The sequence below is a fragment of the Podarcis bocagei genome (assembly GCF_964188305.1).
Source record: "Podarcis bocagei genome assembly, chromosome: W".
Classification (NCBI taxonomy): Eukaryota; Metazoa; Chordata; class Lepidosauria; order Squamata; family Lacertidae; genus Podarcis; species Podarcis bocagei.
This window is the reverse complement of record NC_138131.1, coordinates 91,893,530-91,907,986: the sequence shown is the minus strand read 5'-3', so window position 1 is coordinate 91,907,986 and position 14,457 is coordinate 91,893,530.

Sequence of the window (14,457 nt, the reverse complement as noted above, 5' to 3'; positions counted from 1 at the left end):
GCCTCCCCTGCCAGGCGTGGCCATTCATATTTGTCGCATGTCCCTCGTGGCTAACAGGGCCCTTGGCCTCCCACGGCTGCTGGGGACAGTCATTTGTGGCCACAGCAACAGCCTGGTGGTGGGGGATGGCGGTCCCCTCAATACTGGGGGGACTGAGCACCCTTCCTAGAAATATTGAGGGGGCTAAAGCCCTGGGTATCTACGAGGTCTGCCCTGCCTTGTACCTGCAGTCAGTCATTCCGGCCAACTGAGGCAACAAGTCCTCAGTAGAGAATCAGCTCTGCTGGGATCATTAGAATTCTGCAAATAGCAGGGGCATCAGTGCCTTGGTACTTCATCCTCTGTTGGGTTCCTCATCGTCTTTTACAAAGGAAATGGGGCTGCTGCAGTTGGACAGTTGCTTAAGACATGCCTGCAAGGAGGTGTGGGCCAGCTCTGACACAGAGCACTCTGCACCCAAAATGGCAGGAAATGCAATCAAACTTCCGAATCTGAACTACACACAGGCTAACACCAGGCAGGCCCCAGAAGAAGGATCTTTCTTGTATCTTTTACTTTAAAACATATTAAAAGGACATTAAAACATGGGCATTAAAACTCTGGGCGGCTTCCAACAAAATCTTAAAATACAATAGTTCGTCAAACATTAAAAGCTTCCCTAAATTTAATGTTTTCCCTTGCTGGTTTGTTGCATTGAATTTGATTCAGAGCAATGGGCCTGTTGTGACATATTATCAGATAACATTGGACAACATTGCTTTTCACATATTTCTGTTCCCTCATTAAAATGGAAGCAAAGAACTAAAGGACTCCTGGATGGTTAAGTCTAATAAAATTTGACTATGTTTCTAATAAAATGCGACTTCGATTTCTTGTCCACGAAGAACACTGGGCTCCCCCCTGCCGCCTTGGATTCCCTGATGAATCCTCTCTTTAGATTTTTCTCGATAAAGTCCTTCAGGTCCTTGATCTCTCTCTCCGACATGGAATAGAGCTTGCCCACCGGCAGCGTGGCCCCCGGGATCCGGTTGATCTGGCAATCATACGGTCGATGCGGTGGCAACGTGTCAGCCTCCCTCTCGCTGAACACCTCCTGTAGGTCCCGATAATACGGAGGAATTTCGGTCGTCCCTGCTTTGCATGCTGCTGCCATCCCGGCCTCCGACTGTCGAGGTAGCTCTAGGCCCAGGCAGTTCTCCATGCAGTGCGCCGACCCAAAAATCAGTGACCGTTGATGCCAGGAGACCACCGGATCGTGCAAGGCCAACCAGCTCATGCCCAGTATGATAGGCGGACCCGCCAACGTGGCCACGTGAAAGGCGATGACCTCGGAGTGGGTAGACACCCGCATCCTCATGGGAGGCGTTTGATGGGTCACTTCACCTCCCAACAGTTCTCTCCCAGCAATTGTAGTGACTTGCAGCGGAAAATCCAAAGGCCTCAGGTTCAGTTGGTGCTGCTCTGCAAACTCCTTGAAGAAGAAGAGTTGTTTGGATTTGATATCCCGCCTTTCACTCCCCTTCAGGAGTCTCAAAGTGGCTAACAATCTCCTTTCCCTTCCTCCCCCACAACAAACACTCTGTGAGGTGAGTGGGGCTGAGAGACTTCAGAGAGAAGTGTGACTGGCCCAAGGTCACCCAGCAGCTGCATGTGGAGGAGCGGAGACGCGAACCCCGTTCCCCAGATTACGTGACTACCGCTCTTAACCATTACACCACAGTGGCTCTCCAAAAATGACGCCGAAGCTCCGGAATCAACCAAAGCCAACTCCTCCACCGCGTGGCCATTCGGGAGCTCTAAGACCACCTTCAACATTATGCTTGCTTTGGGGTGTCCGAGCCGAGGACTTTCGCTGTTGCTCCCGCCTGGCTGTTGCCTCGGTTCACCACCAGCCAGGCTTCCCCGTTTCCCGAAGTCTGGGGTTCCTCTGCCTCTGCCTGCTGGGTGGCCCCAACCATTCCCTGTGTGCTGGTCCCAGGGGGAGGTTACAGTGAGGCGTGGTCAGAGTCCGGTCCTGGGTTGAGGGTCTGGAGACTGTCCACCCAAGGGCGAAGCGGGGTCCAAAGCGAGGGGCCGGGCAAGGTCGGGAGCTCTGGAAGAACAGGTCTGGGTGCTGGCAGAAACAGGTTTCCAACGCCGTTGCTCCCGCAACCTGGCCTTTATCTTCTCTGAGGCCAGGGGCGGTCCCGGCCCACAGGTGACCCGCCTCTCCTGGCCTTAAGGCGAGCACTCCTCCTGAGAGAACCCAGTTCCCTCCGCCTCTCTGCCCTGAGCCTCTGCAGCTCAGGAGAGGCTGGAGGGTTACTGGACCCAGGGGGAGGCTCACCTTCCCCTGACAGGGCTGGGAGAGGCGCACCTGTAGGCAATTGGTCCTCAATCACCTCCGGAGCCAGAGTGGATTCATCTGGTGTCTGCTCCTGAGGATCCGGCACAGGTGCAGGCGCTTCAGACTCAAGGCCCTGCCCCGGCTCAGCCGGCCTTGGAGGCGGGGACTCCTGTGCAGGCTGGGATTCCTCCGGTTCAGTCTCTGAATCAGATTCCCAGGCCATCACACCCTGCCAGTTACGACGCTCCGGACACACTCTGGCAAAGTGCCCCATTTTCTGACAGAAAAAACATCTCTTGGCAGCTTGCCAGTCTTTCTTCTCTTTGCCACCCGGCCGTTGCTTTCTTCTCTTTGCAACTCCGGCCCTTGCCCTCTTTCCTTTCCCGCAGTCTGGCTTCCTGCCTCAGCCCCACCGCAAGAGCAGCCTTCGTTAACTCATCCATATCCTTTGGACGGGGGGCCCTAGCAAGCTCATCCTTAACTTCGGTGTTCAGTCCAGCCTTAAACAAAGCTTGCACAGGCTCTGATTCCAAATCCCATCCCAGTTTGTGCACAAGCATAGCGAATCCTGACCAGTAACTGCGCACTGTAGATTTGCCTTGCTTCAAAGCCAAAAGCTCCTCCTGCGTCTTGTCAATTAAACTTTGATCTGCGTAGATAAAGTCCATCGCTTGCCAAAACTTGGGCAGACTTCGATGCGCTTCATTATTAGAGGCAATTAACGGCCTGACCCAACTTTTAGCCCACCCCCCCCCTGACAGGAGCCTAATTATGTGAGCAACTTTCTGAGCATCGTTGGCAAACTGAGCTGCTTCAAGCTCCAAAAAATATTTCATCTCCGTCTTAAAATCACAATAAGCCTCCGGATCGCCATTAAACTTTTCCACCCACACACCTTTGCCCCTCGCCAGTAGCCCACCTGTGGCTCCACCTTGAGCAGCCCTGCATTCCTCCAGACGCGACTGCAGGTCCAGTCCGGCATTCCACTTACGCAGCTCAGAAAGCTCCTTCTCCATTTTTTGCTTTTAGTTCCTCTCTCTAGCTTTCAGCAGAAGAGTCGAGTCATGCTGTAAGGAGTGGATGCTGCCAAAGCTAGCAGAGATAACGCTCCAGGCTCACAGCCATTTCTGTTCTGAAGATTTATTGCCAAAAGTTCAAAGCAGTTACAAGAGTTCAAAAAAGCACGTCCATGCCTAGCTCAGTCAGATGACTCGACTGGCGATCTCTTACTCCTCCTCCCCCAACAGGCCCATCTCCGCAGTGCACGCCTCCTGTTTCCTCTGTTCTGTGAGTAGCTAGTTCCGGGCACTGGCTCTCCCCCCTCCCTATCTCCTCCTCGGAGTCGGATGAGAGACTGCTGGTGAGCTCTTTAGGCTCTCTATAATTGCCTCTCTCTCCCCCCTCGGCTCTTTGGCAGCTTCCAATTCCCTTCCAACAAAATCTTAAAATACAATAGTTCGTCAAACATTAAAAGCTTCCCTAAACTTAATGCTTTCCCTGGCTGGTATGTTGCATTGAATTTGATTGATAGCAATGGGCCTGGTGTGAGATATTATCAAATAACATTGGACAACATTGCTTTTCACATATTTCTGTTCCCTCATTAAAATGGAAGCAAAGAACTAAAGGTAAAGGTAAAGGACTCCTGGATGGTTAAGTCTAATAAAATTTGACTATGGGGTGCTCATCTTCGTTTTTAGGCCTTCCACTGAAGGAACTCCATCCCTTCCCACTGTAGCCCTCGCAGGAGAGGATCCTCTCGGTGTTTATTGTGGGCTTTATCCTGCTGCATGGGTACTCCTACCACCTCAAGAGGGCTCAGCTTTCACAATGGCAGAAGTGGCTCTTTTCAGGTGTAGCCTATCAGAAGGCAGAAGAGGCACATTTCCCAGATACACTCAGTAGAGGACCAGACCTCCTTGGACAGAGACCTTTTCCATGGCACAGGAGCGTCCTGGATAAAGCCTATTTGCACAGACATCTTTAACGCCTGCTTGGCCTTGTCAGTTAATAGCGCAGTTTACTTTGCTACTGTTTACTTTGCTAAGGAAGCCTGCCACTTAAAGAACTATGCCAAGGAAGCCAACGACAAACTGTTTGGTGTTGATGGGTCACTATTGGAGAGGTAGCTCAAAGCTTAGGTGGTGTACCCCCAGATTTTTGAAGAACAATTCAGTGGTGCATCCCGGGGTATCAGCCCACGTGTAGTTCAGATTCTGCAGTTTGATTGCACCCACATGGCAGAAAATGCATCGTGCTCTGTGTCAGAGCTGGCCCACACCTCCTTGCAGGCATGTCTTAAGCTTTAAGACCATGGGCCTCCAACCATTTGGGGCCATATGACCAAGTAAGGCAACTGTCCAACTGCAGCAGCCCCATTTCCTTTGTAAAAGACGATGAGGAAACAAGAAGGTGAAGAAATAAGAAAGCACAGATTTTTGAAGAACAATTCAGTGGTGCATCCCGGGGTATCAGCCCATGTGTAGTTCAGAATCTGCAGTTTGATTGCACCCAAATGGCAAAAAATGCAGAGTGCTCTGTCTCGGAGCTGGAAAATCAATATTTTTTTTTTGAAAAACCCCCAGAAAAATTGAAAATCTCATTTTCTTTAGGAAAACAAGGAGAACAGGGGATTAACCTCATGCTCTGAAAAGGCTGCAAAACAAAGATCATGCATAAATTGTGCCTAAGGAAGGTTCTAAACAGCTGAGGGGTGTAGGTTGGTCCTGCTGCTAGTACCCTTCTGGCTTTTAAGAGCTGCAAAACTGCCGCAACAACCGCAACAAACGAGGGTTGTTTAAAAGATAGGGAATATAGAATGCAAAATGGTTGACAATTCAGACTGCCTGCTCTGGTCCAGTCCTGTACTGACAGTACCTTCCCAGAGTATGATATTGTGATGTTTCCTACATCTCAGCCGTTCAAGCAGTGGCTTGGGTGGGTGGCACCAGTCGCAGATAAAGTGCCTTTGCCCGTGCAAGTGGGAGTTGGCCCCCTTCACACCTTTTGGACTTGGGAGCTTTCAGTGTGTCATTGTCCGCCTAGTCATAGGAGGAAGGATGGAGGGAGTATTAAGGTTCTGCTTGCCCTCTGATGGTCAGATGACTTTCTGTTGAAATTTAGACTTTCAACCCACTTGAAATATACTCAGAGTCGAGAGTGGATTTCATGCTCTTTATTCAGCTCATGGTGGTGAGGAGGGAATGGAAGTCCCCTCAAAGTATCTGCTTTATATACATTATTTACACAATGGGCTGCACGTGATTGGCTAATTCCGGAATTCTCCTGTAGGCCAGTCAGGTTTTGGATTCACTTCTATCTGGAGCTGGATTGGGTGGCTCCTGCCAACCAATCATACTGCTGCATTGTTCTAGGACCAATCAGACTGCTGCATTTTGGAGCCTATTGTTCTAGGACCAATCAGACTGCTGCATTCTGAATCCTATTGTTCTATGACCAATCAGACTGCTGCATTCTGAATCCTATTGTTCTAGGACCAATCAGACTGCTGCAGTTTGGATCCTATTCAACTCAGTACATAACCACAGTTCAAGAAGGACACTGACAAACTGGAACGTGTCCAGAGGAGGGCAACCAAAATGGTCAAAGGCCTGGAAACGATGCCTTATGAGGAACGGCTAAGGGAGCTGGGCATGTTTAGCCTGGAGAAGAGGAGGTTAAGGGGTGATATGATAGCCATGTTCAATTATATAAAAGGATGTCACATAGAGGAGGGAGAAAGGTTGTTTTCTGCTGCTCCAGAGAAGCGGACACGGGGCAATGGATCCAAACTACAAGAAAGAAGATTCCACCTAAACATTAGGAAGAACTTCCTGACAGTAAGAGCTGTTTGACAGTGGAATTTGCTGCCAAGGAGTGTGGTGGAGTCTCCTCCTTTGGAGGTCTTTAAGCAGAGGCTTGACAACCATATGTCAGGAGTGCTCTGATGGTGTTTCCTGCTTGGCAGGGGGTTGGACTCGATGGCCCTTGTGGTCTCTTCCAACTCTATGATTCTATGATTCTATGATTCTAACACCCCTCCCCTCTAAGTTCCAGTCCTGCCCGGGAGGTTGCATTCATAGTCCTCAAGGTACGCCGGCGGCCTACGTGTGCGTTGTGACCTGGGGTGTTCCCTGGTCCGGGGTTCAGGTTCTGGCTTGTGTTCCAAGGATGCTGGCTGTGATGGGGCCGTTTGGTCTGGCGCAACCGGCTCGCTCAGTCGTGGTTCTGGTTCCGGTGTCCTTTCGGCCTCACGGGTCCTCTCTGTATTTACTGATTCTGCCTCTCCTGCTGGCCCCTCCTGTTCTATGGGCCTCACTGCCCCACTGTTCCCTTGGGACTCCTCTGACCTGTCCTCCTCCTGGTTTTCTCCCGGGAATTGTCGCCGTATCTGCTCGCAGTGGCGGCGGCAGCATTGCCCCCCATCCTTTAGCACCTCGTACGACACGGGGCCAGCGACCCTGGTGACTGTGGCGGGTACCCATGCTGGGCCTGCCCCAAAATTCTTTGCGTACACTGGGTCCTGGGCCACGAAGGTCCGGGGGTTCCTGCCTTCCCCCACCACTACCTCATCCTGAGCTCTATCGGGGTGAAGGCGGTCCAATCTGATTGCAAGGCGCCGACCCATTAGTAGTTCAGCGGGGCTCCGGCCAGTCGTTGAGCTGGGGGTGCTGTGCTGTGCTAGAAGGAATGTGGCAAGGCGGTACTCCCAATCCCCTTGCGTCATGCGGCGGAGGGTGTCCTTGGTGGTCCGCACCATGCGTTCTGCTTGGCCATTGGTGGCAGGGTGGAATGGCGCCAAACGGATGTGGCGGATGGCGTTCTGCGCTGTGAAGGTTTGGCATTCTCCTGACGCAAATGCGGTCCCGTTGTCTGAGACGAGAGTGTCAGGGAGCCCGTGGGTTGCAAACAGCCTGCGTAGTACCCGGATGGCTGCGGACGTGGAAGTGGATGGTACCAGTGTGACTTCCAACCATTTGGTGTAGGAGTCCACCACTATGAAGAATGTTTTCCCCTGAAAGGGGCCAGCGAAGTCCACATGCAGGCGTGACCATGGTGCTCGGGCGGACTCCCATGACTGGACTGGGGCCCTTGGGGGATCTGGGCGGGATTCTTGGCAGGCCTGGCAGTGTTTGACCCAGGCCTCTATCTCTCCGTCGATCCCCGGCCACCACACATAACTCCTGGCAAGGGCCTTCATTCTCACTACCCCTGGGTGTGTCTCATGTAGGGCTCTGAGGACCCTTTTTCGGAGGGGCTGGGGAACAACGACCCTGCTTCCCCATAACAGGCACCCCTTGTGGGCCGACAGTTCATGTTTGTGGGTTGTGTAGCCGGCGAATTCTGGCCCAGGGCTGCTGCTGGGCCATCCCCTCCACACCCAGTCCAGGACCCGGGAGATGACCCTATCTTTCTTGGAATGGTGTGCAACTTCTTGTGCCTGAATGGGGCGGTCGGGAAGTAGCTCCAGGCTCATAACCTCTTGTGCAGGTGCTGGGTCGGGGCCTGTTTCTGGTAGTGGTAGCCTGCTGAGGGCGTCCGCATGACCCATCGCCTTCCCAGGGCGGTGAATCAGTGCATACTGGTAGCTGGCAAGGAAAATTGACCACCTGAGGACGCGAGGAGACAGCACTTGGGGGGGTGTCTGATTTTCGGGGGCAAACAAGCCAAGCAACGGCTTGTGGTCAATCACCACGGTAAAGGGCCGCCCGTACAAGAAATCTTGGAATTTTTTTACTCCCTTCACGATTGCCAGACCCTCCTTGTCGATTTGTGCGTAGTTCCACTCAGTTGCGTTGAGTGTCTGGGAAAAGTATGCCACCGGTACCTCTCTTCCATCCGGGAGTTGGTTTCCCAGGACAGCGCCAATGCCATAGGGCGAGGTGTCGCATGCTAGCACCACCGGCAGCCTCTCGTCGAAGTGTGCCAAGACCGCGTTTGAGACAAGCAAGTCCTTGACTGCCTGGAATGCGGCCTCCTGGCGCTGGCCCCACACCCAAGGGGCCCTCTTGTCCAGGAGTCTGTGTAGGGGCTCCGCTACCGCAGCCTTGTGGGGAAGGAAGGAATGGTAAAAGTTCAATAGTCCCAAGAAGGCCTGAAGTTCCGTCTTGCTCTTGGGCGCTGGGGCATCACAAATGGCCCGTACCTTGTCTCCAGTTGGGTGGACCCCTTCTGCGTCCACCATAAATCCCAGAAAGTCCACCTGAGGTACTCTTAGTAGACATTTTTCCCGCTTCACCTTGAGACCCGCCCTCTGGAAACGCTGCAGAACGGTGCGGAGGCGGTCCTCAAACTCCTCTGGTGTGGGCCCAGCAATCAACACATCATCGAAGAAGGGGGTGGCGCCAGGAATCCCTTTAAGGAGAAGAGTCCATTAGATTCTGGAATATTCCTGATGCCACGCTGACACCGAATTGCAGCTGCTTTACCCTGAACGCTCCTCTGTGCATCACAGTCTGTGCCTCTGCTGTGGCAGCTGTTGATATGCTTGGGCCAAGTCCAGCTTGCCAAAATTTTTTGACCCAGCCAGGGTGGCAAGGACATGGCTGACCACTGGCACTGGGTATGCGTGGGCCGTGAGGGCCTTGTTTATGGTACATTTGTAGTCTGCGCAGATGCGGACCGAACCATTAGGCTTGACGGGTGTGAGGATTGGGGTTTCCCAGGGGGCATTAGGCACCGGCTCCAGCACTCCTTGCTCCACGAGCCGGTCCAATTCCTCGTCTATATGAGGTTTCAGGGCAAACGGGACCCGGCAGGCCTTGAGCCTGACAGGTCGTACTGCGGGGTCAAGCTGTAGAGCAATGGGGGGGCCGTATACTATCCCAATTTCCCATCGAAAACCCCCGGAAATTCCTTGCATATGGTGTCCACGTCCACTTGTAAGCTAGTGTGGTTCACCCCGGTGACGGCTAGCCCCAGTGGTCCAAACCATGCCAATCCCAGTAAGCTAATGTAGGGGCCCTTGACCACAAGCAAGTCCAGTTGCCGCGTCAGCCCTCGATATTGGACCCTGAAGGTCCCCACCCCCATTGTGGGGACCTTACGTTTCTGGAAGTCCCGTAGGGTAAATGGGGCCGGCCTGAGTTTGGGACCCCCACTAGGACACAGTTTCTTTAAGGTCCTTGCCGAGATTATGGATAGAGGTGAACCCGTGTCAAGCTCCATGCAGCACGGGGCCCCCTCTATCTGTACCTCTACATAAATTTTCTCTACGTTGGGGTGGGGCAACTGGTATACCTGGAAGTCTGTGAGCTCCGTCGAGTTGCCTTGGTGCGTTGGGCCCTGGGACCTGGGGCTCTTGGATTGGTCATCTGATGCCTGGCGTCGGGTGGGCCGAGCCCGACACACCCGGGCGATGTGTCCCAATTTTCCGCACTGCCTTCACTCTGCGTTGCGGAAACGGCAGGTCCTCCTCTCGTGACTCTCCCCGCAGCTTGCGCAGTTCCCTCCTTCTCATCGAGGCAGCTGTGGTCTGTGTGCTGCTTGAGTGCGCTGCTGTACTCGGTGCACCTCCTCCCTGTCAGATCCTGAGTCGTCGGTGAGGTCTTCGTGGTGGACCCTCGGTTGGGACGGCAGGCTTGGTTTGTGCCTCTTGCGTCGACCTTTCGGCAGCTTCTGTTGCCAGGACCTCCTCCAGGGCGACCTGGAACATTAGGTCCTTCTTAGCGTAGAGGCGTCGTTGCAGCTTCTCATCCTTCTGGCCACCGACGAGGCGGTCACGAAGCATGTTCTCCAGTTCTGAGAAGTTGCAGAACCGGGCAGCTTGGCGGAGAGAGGTCACAAACCCAGTTATGGTTTCCCCAGGGGCTTGCCACTTTGCATAGAAGGCATTTCGACGAGCCACCACTGAGGGCTGCGGCGAAAAGTGCCCCTTCAGCCGTTCCATTATTGTTTTGTATGGAACAGTAGCGACGTCTTCAGGCGCAAGGAGAGCCCGGGCGATTTCAAACGTCTCCTCTCCGCAGACGCTGAAGAATATCGCCCTCTTCTTGGCATCTTCTTCGTCGGTGACCCCTTTGGCTTCTAGGAGGAAGGTGAAACGGGAGGCATACGCTTCCCAGTCTCCGGATGCTGGGTTGAACGGCGAGAAGCTGCTGTTGGTTGCCATTCTGAGTTCCTTGGGTCCCGAAGCTGAAGCCTGGATACACGGTGCGAGGCAGCGGTGCGGCAGGTGGCGGTGCTGCGGTGCTGTGTGTGGCGGTCAGCTCAGCGGGATCCCATCCTCGTCGCCAGTGAAATATACTCAAGAGTCGAGAGTGGATTTCATGCTCTTTATTCAGCTCATGGTGGTGAGGAGGGAATGGACGTCCCCTCAAAGTATCTGCTTTATATACATTATTTACACAATGGGCTGCATGTGATTGGCTAATTCCGGAATTCTCCTGTAGGCCAATCAGGTTGTGGATTCACTTCTATCTGGAGCTGGATTGGGTGGCTCCTGCCAACCAATCATACTGCTGCATTGTTCTAGGACCAATCAGACTGCTGCATTTTGGAGCCTATTGTTCTAGGACCAATCAGACTGCTGCAGTTTGGATCCTATTCAACTCAGTACATAACACCACTTTTTCCCTTTCTAGAGGCAAGGGACCTATTAGGATTATCCGCCTCTGGAGGCTGGTGTATCTAATGGGTTTCCAGGTAACGCTGAGGTTTTTTTCTGTCTGATATGACTGGCACTCCTATCAAAGCCCTGGCCAGCCTCTGGAACATCTGAATGGCTCAGGCTTTTGACATGATCACTTCTGAGCATCCTCTCCCACTTGACTCCTTGGTATACTGCAGAATTTAGGGAAAGGAAACAAGTTGAAAGTGTCACGTATTCCATGCGGCGTTTTCAGCGAAACACTAAGAGTTCCAGGTTTTTCAGTGCAGTCCTTTTTTTTTAATGTGAGCTATATACAGGCATTTACAAAAGAAACAGTCCATACAGAGTACTTACAAACGAATACTCTCCACCACAGCACCACCACACTACAGCACAACCACCACACCCCCTGTTAAACAGGCTTTCCTTTTTAAAACAGGTGATAGCCAATTACACTAATCACACTCCTGCTGAGTCACTCTGACTCAGCAGAGTATTGCATCATCCTGTTGAAGCCTGCAGACTTATCCAGTATCCTGCGAATCCCAACACTCCTCCTTAAGTCAAAGGCTTGAGACCCAATAATCTTAAGTCTCGAAATTTAGGAGCATCCAAACATGGGGTGTGCTGAAATTGCATGACCCCAGGGAATTTTGAGGGGGGCCCTTCAACATTTTGGGACCCCTCAGCCCATGCCCCCCTAGATGGCACAAGAACACCATGTGGTGTGCTGAAATTGAATGACATGACCCTAGGGAATTTTGAGGGGGACCCTTCAACATTTTGGGGGCCCTCAGCCCATGTCCCCCTAGACATGGGAATTATGAGGGGGACCCTTCAACATTTTGGGGGCCCTCAGCCCATGTCCCACTAGACGGCATGAGCACAACATGGGGTGTGCTGAAATTGCATGACCCCAGGGAATTTTGAGGGGGGCCCTTCAACATTTTGGGGGCCCTCAGCCCATGTCCCCCTAGACATGGGAATTATGAGGGGGACCCTTCAACATTTTGGGGGCCCTCAGCCCATGTCCCACTAGACGGCATGAGCACAACATGGGGTGTGCTGAAATTGCATGACCCCAGGGAATTTTGAGGGGGGCCCTTCAACATTTTGGGGGCCCTCAGCCCATGTCCCCCTAGACATGGGAATTATGAGGGGGACCCTTCAACATTTTGGGGGCCCTCAGCCCATGTCCCCCTAGATGGCATGAGCACAACATGGGGTGTGCTGAAATTGCATGACCCCAGGGAATTTTGGGGGGCGCTTCAACATTTTGGGACCCCTCAGCCAATGCCCCCCTAGATGGCACAAGAACACCATGTGGTGTGCTGAAACTGCATGACCACAGGGAATTTGAGGGGGCCCTTCAACATTTTGGGGGCCCTCAGCCCATGTCCCCTTAGATGGCATGTGCTGACATCACACCGCTCCAGGGCATTTTGAGGGGGGCACCCCCTTGAAAATTTGGAGTCCTTGGCCTCCCCATCCTGTATATGTCACAAGCACACCATGGGAGCGTGCTGACATTGTGTGATCCCAGGGAATTTTGAGGGGGCCCACGCCTATTGAAAATTTTGGGAGTACCTTGACCCCCTAGATATCTCAAGCACACCATAGGGAGTGTTAAAGTCTCACTGTTCCAGGGAATTTTGAAGGGGCCCACCCCTTCTTTAAAATTTCGGGGGTCCTCAGTCCTTTGCCACTATAGGCTGTGCAGTCATGCCACAGGGTGTGCTGATGTCAGGCCTCTGGATTTCCCTCTTGCATAGATGCTGTATTGGGTCCCTGGACAGCAGGTGGAGGATATCTGCAGGATTAGGAGCAACTGAGGAAAGACACAGTTGTTGAAAATTAGGCTTCGGGGTACTTATAGAGGAGAAGGAAGGGGTGAGGCATACAGAACTTGGCTGGGAGTGGGATTTGTGGGGCTGGCAGGGTGAGGTTTGGGGCTGGGGCTGGGGCTGGGGCTGCAGCAAGAAACTGCTAGGGTGTTTTCCTTGGGGGAACAGTTTGCGACAGAACACTGGGGAAAGAGTTTGTGGTGTAAAAATCCTTTTTTAAAAAAGTTTGTATTTATTGATTGATACTTATTCTAAGACAGACAGAAATAATATTCATTATAAATATATATTTTATAATATACTGAGTTAAAACAGCTACTTAAGCTAAGAAAGAGCAGAAAGAAAGTCAGAAGGAAGAAAATACAAGAAAAAGAGAAAACAAAAGTAGAAGGCAAAGGGAAAGAAAGAAAACAACTAAAGGGAGAGACTAGAATAAAAGGACTTCTGGGTCTCAGTAGCTACGTATGATACTGGTTTATAGAAAATAGAATGTTAAAGAGAGTATTTTTTTTTTCAATCTTCAAATTCAGATACTGCAAGTTCATTTTCTCTTTCACACAAAAGGTCCATAGGAAACTTCCAATCCTTAACAAATGCTAGTAATGATTTTTCTCTAATTAAACATGTTAGCTTAGCCATCTAAGGCAATGTGGGGTAAAACTCCTGTGGTTGTAGATATTTTTATTTTATTTTTTGCAGCAAGGGAAGGGCTGGGAGCAAGGTCATTGAGGCTTTTCCCAGTCCATGAAATTCAGAAGCATTATAAACAAACATTACAATTCAACTTTAGCTTAAACACATTCCTACTTTCATCTCGGGTTTCCCCCACCTTAAAAAAGAAAGAAAAAAAGCTTTCAGACTACCCAAAGAGGATTAGCAATGAGATTGTAAACTTGAGGACGGGAACTATCTTTTTTGTTTGTGTGGGGGGGAAATTATTTACTTAGACATAATATTTGTACCTACTTAACATTTGGTTTATCAGTTTTCCTACTACATAAAAACCAAATATTAATACAACTTTTATAGTGGCAAAAAGCAAAGGCAGCTTTGCATAGCCTATTGCGTTTAGGCGTTATTCAAGCTTAAGCTTTAGGCCCGGACCAAAAATTTCAAAGCCAATGTTTCCAAAAGATTGTGCTGTTTTAATATTAAGTGTGAAAACATTTAAACAATCGTCACTTACAGTTCCCATAGTTGTTTGCTAATAGTAATGGAGAATCTGTGACTCTTTTGGATGCTATTGGGACTCCAGCTGGAAGAGAAGCTGGAAAAGGAATACCGTATTTTTCGCTCTATAACACGCACCAGACCATAACACGCACGTAGTTTTTAGAGGAGGAAAACAAGAAAAAAAATATTCTAAATGAAACAGTGGATGTATGATTTTTGTGGTTCATGCTGTGGCCACAGACATGTGATCTGACAGTGAGTTTGGAGTAGCCCATTGCAAAAATCCTGAGGATCCATGTGGATCCGTGCTTTGTAACCACGTTTTTGCACCATTGCAGCCCCAGGCAACAGTGGGTGCGTGATTTTTTTGGTACAGACTGTAGCCATGGACATGTAATGTGATCTGATGGTGAATTTGGGGTGACCCAATGCAAAAATCCTGAGGATCCATGTGGATCCGTGCTTTGTCACCACGTTTTAAATGGGGAGGGAAGGAAAAATACAGGAGGGACAAGGAGCACAAG